At 39.8% G+C, this 8,461-nt stretch overlaps 1 protein-coding gene across 2 annotated transcripts in view; it reads right to left on the bottom strand.

Moving 5' to 3' along the window:
• Positions 1 to 6,320: 6,320 nt before the first annotated feature.
• mta1 (metastasis associated 1) overlaps positions 6,321 to 8,461 on the bottom strand; it is a 43,106-nt gene continuing 40,965 nt past the window's right edge. The window contains exon 18 of one of the 2 annotated variants that reach the window (XM_061742951.1): positions 6,321 to 7,282. The gene's annotated coding sequence lies outside the window, so the exon portion shown is untranslated. The remainder of the gene's footprint in view (positions 7,283 to 8,461) is intronic. The other variant, XM_061742953.1, reaches the window with a different exon arrangement.

The following is an 8,461-nucleotide window of genomic DNA, read 5'->3' as shown; positions in this document are numbered from 1 at the left end:
CGGCGACACCAGCAGCACATGCGCTCCCGCGGACTCGCGCACGTCTTGCATCTTTCGGTTAACCGTTTGCTCTCCGCGGTGCAGCATCAACATAGCGCTGAAACGTGATCAAAATAAATAAATAAATCATCCGGCTGTGCACTGACTGCAAGGTGCCCAGGCCCTGGAGCTGCAAAGGACACAAACCATCACCACCTAGACTGATACAAATATTGTGCTTGATCTACTTAAAAAAAATAAGTCAACTTTTTGCATGAGATTATTATGTAGATCAAGAAAAACTAGTCTTTGCTTAAACTACTTAATTTTTTTGCATGTAAAAAATACATTTTGCAAGTACAGTCAACTTAATTGTGTTAAGTTTACTTTATTTATCAAAATGAAGTTGACTTTACTTGCAAATTAATTTTGTACACTAAAAATTAAGTAGTTATACAAAGACTAGTCTTTCTTGATCTACATAAAAATCTCATGCGAAAAAGTTGCCTTAATTTTTTAAAAGTAGATCAAGCAAGATATTTTTTACTTTGGTTGTTCTACTTAAACAAATAAATCATGTTTCATCTAAACGTTGGTCAATCTGCCCAATAGATTAAAATTGTTAAACTAAAAATAAATACAACAAGATAATTGCTTGTTGTTTGTGTGTAAATGAAAAGATTGCCTGGGATTACATCAATACTGCTTGTTAAGGAAAAAATGCACAATGTCTTGTTTTTTGAACCAATGCAGATTAAGTTCAAAACTAGATGTATTTATGTAAAGCAACAAACTTCATTTTTAATTGTTAATATCAGATTTAAATATGTTATATTTCCATGCGCTTAGATTTATTATTTTCAGTGTACAGAAGGGTACGAGCTGTTTAAAATGAATCATTTCAAGGCATTGAGGTCATCTCACCTTGGTGTCTTCTGTCCAGGGGACATCCTTCCAGGAGTTTGGTCTTTCCAGATACAGTTTTGCAAACCTTGGGTGTTAAGCTTTCTTCTGGTGGGCTACCCATACAAACAAAACTTGTTTGGTTAGGATTTATATTTGCATCACCCAGGTTGGTGACCACTCCGACTGAGTCTTGAAGGTTTTCCTCCTGGGAACAATCATTCCTTATACAACGCTAACCAAGAGCAAGCTAAAGACTAAGCTCTGCAAGGAGCACTTCTGCATCTAGTAAACTTCTCTGCTCATCAGAAGTCCAGCTCCTTGCTGGACTTTGCATGCACTTATGACAACATGATCACATGATGGTGTATTTTAAGACGTAGCTTTCTTGTAAAAAGGGACTGTTGGGTTGGGCAAAAAATAAATAAATAAATCATCTAGGCCTAGCATGGCAGCACCTGTGTCCAACTGGATTCTCAGCAGTCTGACCAGCACTTATCCAGCTGGACCCTCTGTGATTTCTTGCTTGTGTTGTTCTCAGATGTAAGTTGCTTTGGATAAAAGTGTCTGCTAAATGAGTAGTAGTAACCTCAAAATTGTCAGGAAATGTATTTTTCAAATCTTGTTCAAAATGATGAATGCTTCTCTAAAAGCAGTGTTTATGTCTTTCCCTTTTGGCATCGTGTCCAAATACACCTGAATGCTTCGGACCAGCCTGTGCACCTGCTGCTTCTGTGAGAGCATCATGGGAGGACCTGGCTTTGTGCATTTTTACAGTTTTATCTTTGTTAAATAACTCATAAAAACCAATGAGGCCACTGGTAGACCCACTATGAGAAGCGACAGTGAGATCCACATCATTTGTTGAGGGTTTTTTTCTCTCCCTTTACCAGAGGAAGAGGACGTTCTGACCCAAGTCAGCTGCCCCTTTCACCAGTGTTCCCTTTTTTGTTTGTTTGTTTTCTTCCCTCATCAAGTGCCGGTTGTTGGCCACCGTTCCTGCCCCCGCTGACGGATTCGTCTCACTTTCCATCCTCAGGACGCCCTGTTTCCTTCCAGAGCTGCTTTGACTACAAGATGTGGGTTCATAGCAACAGCTACCGAATGAAACTTGGAATCGACTCTCAAACTGTTTTGAGAAACCGACTAAAACACTCCAAAGTTAACCATAAAAGAGAGGAGGAGATGGTGCTACATCTTAAATAAATGTCATTCCCAAAACCTGCTACTGGCTGGAGGTAAATATCTCACTGGGTTCAAATATATTTCTTTATCAACTTACTGTCAAACTGCATCTTACACCAGGACAGACGTGACTCTAAGATGCTGCAGCTGCTTTAAACAACCATTAATAAGGTAATAAGCTCACTAGTTGTCAGGAAATTTTAACTATAAATAAATAAATACATTCTGCAGCTCTCATGAACTCATTTGACCCAGCTTTTTTTAGAAGTGTGGTTGTGGATGAACACAACTGTTGGAAGAAACGGTTGATGCAGGAAGTCCAGAACCGGCGCCGAAGAGACCAGGATGATAAAACGTGCACAAAAAATACTGCGTCCAAGTTAAAACCCGGTGACCCACCATGAGACAGGATGCTTCTGAAATATTGACATCCACTGAGTGGTAATCCTACCTACCCCCCACACACGTGGGCACAAACCTGGGACGACGTTAACAGGACATTACGGACTGATACAAATACATCATTTTCCACAAGGACTCATAAATTAAGGCGGGAAGTTCTCCCAAAAATCATTACACCCCCATCGGTATCGACCACATCCTGCTTTTGAGCGGTAAAGGCCCGGAGCGATTCGCCCGACAGGCTCCTGCTTATAAATAATGAAACCTCTGGAAAGAAGCACCTCAGAAACACGCTGACCCCAGAGAGTCGGATGTCAACGCCACCAAAGTTTCAGAATCTTAGTGGCACCGGCCGATCATGGTGGATGGTGGGTGAACTTGAGAAGCTCCCAAAGAGAACGCTAGCAGAGGAATATGGAGGATTTTTTGTGCCAAAATTAAATAAATAAATACATCATTAATTAATTAAAATGGGAATGAAATATATCATTAATTAATTAAATGTGTCATTAATTAATTAAAATTAGAATGAAATGTCATTAATTAATTAAAATACAATTCATTTTAAGTAAAAATATATATTTATTATTTCAGCATTTAATTAATTAATTACACATTTAATTAATGATTTCGTGTTGCGTGTGAATCATGAAATGAAAAACTGCATTTAATTAATTAATGACACATTTAATTAATGATTTCCGGTTGCTGAATCATGAAATGTAAATGTAAAACTGTCAGTTTCACTCGTCAAACTCAGTGGGCGGATTCCAAACACCTGATTGGTTCCCCTGCACATCAAGTCAAGGCAAATCGAATCTACATAACGGATTGTTGCAGGGCTTGTGAACACATTACGATAAACTAGGTGGCACTATTCACCTCTACGTTGGTGGATACTCTACTCCAAAATTTTTACTCTACTCCAAATGTTATTGGAAACCACTGAAACCTCGGTCCTCTAACCACAAATGTTGGTACAGCAAGGTGTACAAAATGTCAAAATCCTGCCCAGAGCTGCTGAGAGAAGCAGCAAGTTTAATTGAAGAAGCTCTGAGCAGAACTCCTCCTCCGGCTCCAGCGGCTCCGTCACAGCAGATACCTGCTGCTGCATCACGCAACTCTCTACAACACGCAACTCACAGCTGTCATGTTTAGAAAAGGCTTCTACCTCCAGTTTCAGACCAAAGCAGTGGATTCCACTAGATTTGTGTTAGCTCCGCCCACTGAGTTTGACGAGTGAAACTGACAGTTTTACATTTACATTTCATGATTCAGCAACACGAAATCATTAATTAAATATGTCATTAATTAATTAAATGCAGTTTTACATTTCATGATTCACACGCAACACGAAATCATTAATTAAATGTGTCATTAATTAATTAAATGCTGAAATAATAAATATATTTTTTTACTTAAAATGAATTGTATTTTAATTAATTAATTATAAATTTAATTCCCAATTTAATTAATTAATGATGTATTTATTTATTTAATTTTGGCACAAAAAATCCTCCATAGAGGAAAAGCCTTCAGTGGTTATTTTATTAAAATAAAGTTAGACACTCTACGGACCAGTACCACATCTGACCACAAGGGGTCATTTCAGAGGAAAGTTCACCCGGTGGCTGCAGGTGTAAAACGCTACTAGTGCGGTTTATACTTCAGCCTTCCACGTAGGCAACACAGGAATTGGAGCTGTTAAACGTTGAGCATCAGTCAGTTTGCAAAAAACTATCGCTCCACTCGACTGCAAAATGAAAAAAGTGGCTGGAAATTTGAAAACAAAGAACAAATCCACCAGTCATGTATCTTGCGCTCCGTGTGGATGCAACGCGTGGTTATGTTTGGAGAGAGGTGCACTTCGTTACTTCGTTACTGTACTTTTTGAGAATTTGTACTTTTATTGATACTTTCATTTTTCTGTACTTTAACTTCGTTACATTTTCAAGGAAAAAAAAACCTACTTTTAATCCGCTATATTTAAAATTGGACACGTCGTTAATCGCTACAAATTAAAGTCTTACATTAAATGAAAATGTAGGCTATTGCCGACTACACCGACGCAGAGCTACGGCATATGGTGTGCGTCGATTTAACGCGTAACCATAAGGCGGATGTAATTGAGGCCACCATGAGAAATTAAGCGGGAAGGGGGGCACGTGAATTGCCCGGCGGCAGCTCCGTGACGAGACACCAGGGGCGGACGGGGTGACTCGGCCTCCATACCGAGAAGGAGGGGGAGCTGCGCCGCAGAGGCGGGCCGGAAGGCCGGAGGAACCGCCGTCGCGTCGAGGACCCTCGAGGATCGAGCGGCAGCTGACGCGTGTCCATGGGCACCATTCTTTCATTCCACCCCTTCTAAGGTGGTTTTGGCATTTAAAAGTTCAATCAGTTCAAGAGTCTCCTTCATCCTCCTTCAGCTGGGGTTGCTTAATTTTATCACTGCATACTACAGGCTGGGGGTGGACCTGTCAGCGGGGCCAATGGGGTACAGCAGCAGTGATGAGCAAAGGGAGAAATTAAAATGGGGTAATGGAAACAAACGCTAAAGGGGTCAGAATAATATCACCATTATTTAGAGTTGTAAGCAAATTCTTGGAATAAAGCCACTTTTGACAGCATGACAATGTTGGGACTTCATTTCTTTGCAATCCTTTTGAAAAGAATTTTGTACTTTGAATTTTGTACTTTGGACTTTTGTACTTAAGTACATTTTTCACCATGTACTTTTGGTACTTTATTACATTTAATTTGAGATACTTTTATACTTTTACTTAAGTAATGTTCTTAATGGGTACTTTTTACTTTTACTTAATTAATTTTCAAGCCGAAAATCTGTACTTTTACTTAAGTACAATATTTTTGTACTTTTTCCACCTCTGATGCCACGCCATAGCCTACAGGCCTTATAAGATGTGCCTGACCGACCTCAATCACTAGAAAAGTATCACCAGTGGGGTATTTCTTTGTGAACACAGCAAATCAATATGCTGCCCCCTTGTGGTCAGAAGCAGAATTTTTACACAGAGGGGCTTTAAATTGCTGTTGTCAAAGTGAAACGGGTAGTTTTGAGAGCAGTTTAACGTCCCAGCTTATAGGGAGACTCGCTGAGCTTAAAAAGTTTGATGCGCTGCTTTGAATAGATTTAAAACACAAAACAACCTGTGAAGATGTTTAATTTCCTCTTTGAAAGGGGAAACAGAATCATCACACGGTTTCCGTGTCCAGATGTATTTGAGTCTCATCTTTAGTTCATGTTCAGTTTTTATGAGGGCCTTATTTGTGCTCCTGGACACAGTATTTACACTACATTTATTTTTAACTACCCCCCCCTCAAGAAATCCAAGTATACATGCGTGAGAATACATTGGATTATTGAGTGAGGTACATTCGTCTCCGCAATACTAGGTGGCGCCACACGCCTCTTCAGGTTAGTCCTTTGTTGTTCGTCTTTTTCTTCTCCTGCTGTGTTGATATTCAGGCTTTTGCTGCGTCTTCTCTTCCAGAAGGGGGAGTCCTGGAGCAGTCACTAGCTCGGTTCAGCGTGGGTTGCGTATACATGGCGGAATAACTCGGATTAGGACGTATTATCTGGCACTAAAAGCTCGATCTCAAGAACTTCAGTTCGACACGGCTAAGATGTATACATCGCTTTTAAAAATGTAATATCGGTCGGATTAAGGCAACAATTCGACTCTGTTAGTGCATGTAAATGTACTGACTGAAACCCCTTTGGGATTGACATGCATGAAGTATTTGGTACAGATGAAGGTGATCAGAGTCCTTCTCTCCTCGTGTCGTAGAAGCCGACTGATGAACATAAAATAACCACACTGACAAAAGACTAGACATGAGAGCAGGTTGCATTCCTGCCTTTTTTTTTCTTTTTTTAGTTCTTTTCAGATGTTTGCTTACAAAACATGGTTGTTTGTGCATTGAATCCGTTTTAATACTGATAACATATAAAGCCATTAGGAATGAAAAGTTTCCGGTAATTTGCATATACCCTGTCTGCATACCTGCGCGGAGTAAGAAAAACAGGCCGACGCCAGCTCAGAGAGAACATTCAGTGCAAGTTTTGTCACCTTTCACCTGCGTGTGGAGACACCAAGAGAAAAGAAAAAAGAAAAAAAAAGGGGGGGGAAAAAAAAGTTTGTGTTTTTTGTTTGTTTTTTTTTTAATTACAGAATTGAAGCGTAGATGCATTAATTATGAAAAAGGTAGAAAAAAAAACCCAACATAAAACAGAGTCTTTCTCAATAAGTTAAACCTCTCAGGCCGAAGATCAGCAATGGAAAGAAACTTGGGCAAAAGCACCCGGATCCAATGAAACAAAAGACAAGATGAACTCGTTGAGCTGAAACCAAAGTGCGTCTCCGTTCTGACCTGAACTTATTCAAAAAAATAAAGGAAAAAAGGAAAACATAGAAGATGCAAGTGGCTTCTGTTACTCTTCTTCCACCCTTTTCCGCAGGGTTTTGCAAGCTTTTTTCATGAAACTTCATAAGTTCCATCGTTTGATCGACAAACAAACTGAATTATAATTGATAAAAAAAAAAGAAGAAATTACAATATCAATAATTACAAAGACGGTAATAATGAGAAATGTAAGTAATAAACACAGTTCTGTACAGTCAGGCTCATCTCCGGAAAGACTCCGAGCCGAAGCGATGGATTATGGGCTGGTCTCCAGCAGCGCGACAGACCCGTGCTGCCTGAAGACAAGTGGCCAACGCCGTCGCCTCCTCTCAGCTGCCCTCCGTCATGATCAGTGGAAAAAGCCTTTTCCCTGTCATGTCTCCCCCCACTGTGGACAATAAAACACACACGAGACAGAGTTGTTACCGAGGGCTGGACGAGCGGCGACCGCGGCGCATCATCTGTGACCGACTAGAACCAGGAGCTGCTGCTGGAGACGCCTCAGGATCACAATCACCACCCCCCTTGATTTTCTTCTTTTCCCATTCACCACAGTCATTGAATAACCAACATGATTTAGAAGTTATCATTAACTGTTTGAAATTAGTTTCCTGCTCCCACTTGTGATAAAAGAAATGTCCCTTTAGGATTTAACCGTGAGACTGGATTCATTGACGCTTCTAGGCTCTTTGAACCATTTTTTCCCATTCATCCGATTTTTATTTTTCAAGTGAATCCAATCAAGTCTGTTGCGTTTATGTCTGAAATACATTCACTCGGAGTTTCTTGAACCCCCTTATATGGACCCATGATCTGCGTGGCCGTGGCTGGTTTATGGTAATGCCGTGTTCTTTCCACTTCCGGATGATGGCCCCAATGGTACTCACTGGAACTTTCAGAAGTTTAGAAATGCGCCTGAAACCAATGCCTTCAGTGTGTTTCGCAACAATAAGGTTGCGTAGGTCTTTGGACAGCTCTTTGCTTTTGCCCATCATACAATGCTTCTTATCTAACACCTTACTGGTGAGAAACCTTTTTAAAAGGCATCAATCAGGACTAAACCAGATGATATTACTTTGCACTAATAGGGGACAGGTTAACTTTCTAAATACTGACAAACTCCAGCTGTTTTCTTGACTTTCCAGACCTTTTTACCCCTCCTTTTCTTCATGTGTTCAATACTTATTCCCTGTGCAATTTCACTTTATTACACATAACTCAATTTATGGACATAAATGTTTGGATTTCCTTGTATGTGTGCATTAATTGGGTTGATGCAGACATCTGGTGAAAATTTAATGTCAATAGCTCGATTAGAAATATGTTTTTTGAGAGAAATGTTGACGTGTTCAATACTTATTTTCCCCGCTGTATATATATATATATTTTAAAATGTTAAAAACTGAAGAGTTTACATTGTCTGTGATATAACTGAGGATTCAGCCACCAACGCAGCTCTGTAGCGCAGTTTAAAATTAAAACCTGTCCACAGAAGTCCTCAGATAAAAAAAACACATTATTGTACGAGTTTGTTGTTTTTTTTATGTCACATTTATGAATAACTTGA

Source organism: Cololabis saira, chromosome 16, assembly GCF_033807715.1.
Source record: "Cololabis saira isolate AMF1-May2022 chromosome 16, fColSai1.1, whole genome shotgun sequence".
Taxonomy (NCBI): Eukaryota; Metazoa; Chordata; class Actinopteri; order Beloniformes; family Belonidae; genus Cololabis; species Cololabis saira.
This window is presented reverse-complemented; position numbering and strand designations above follow the sequence as displayed.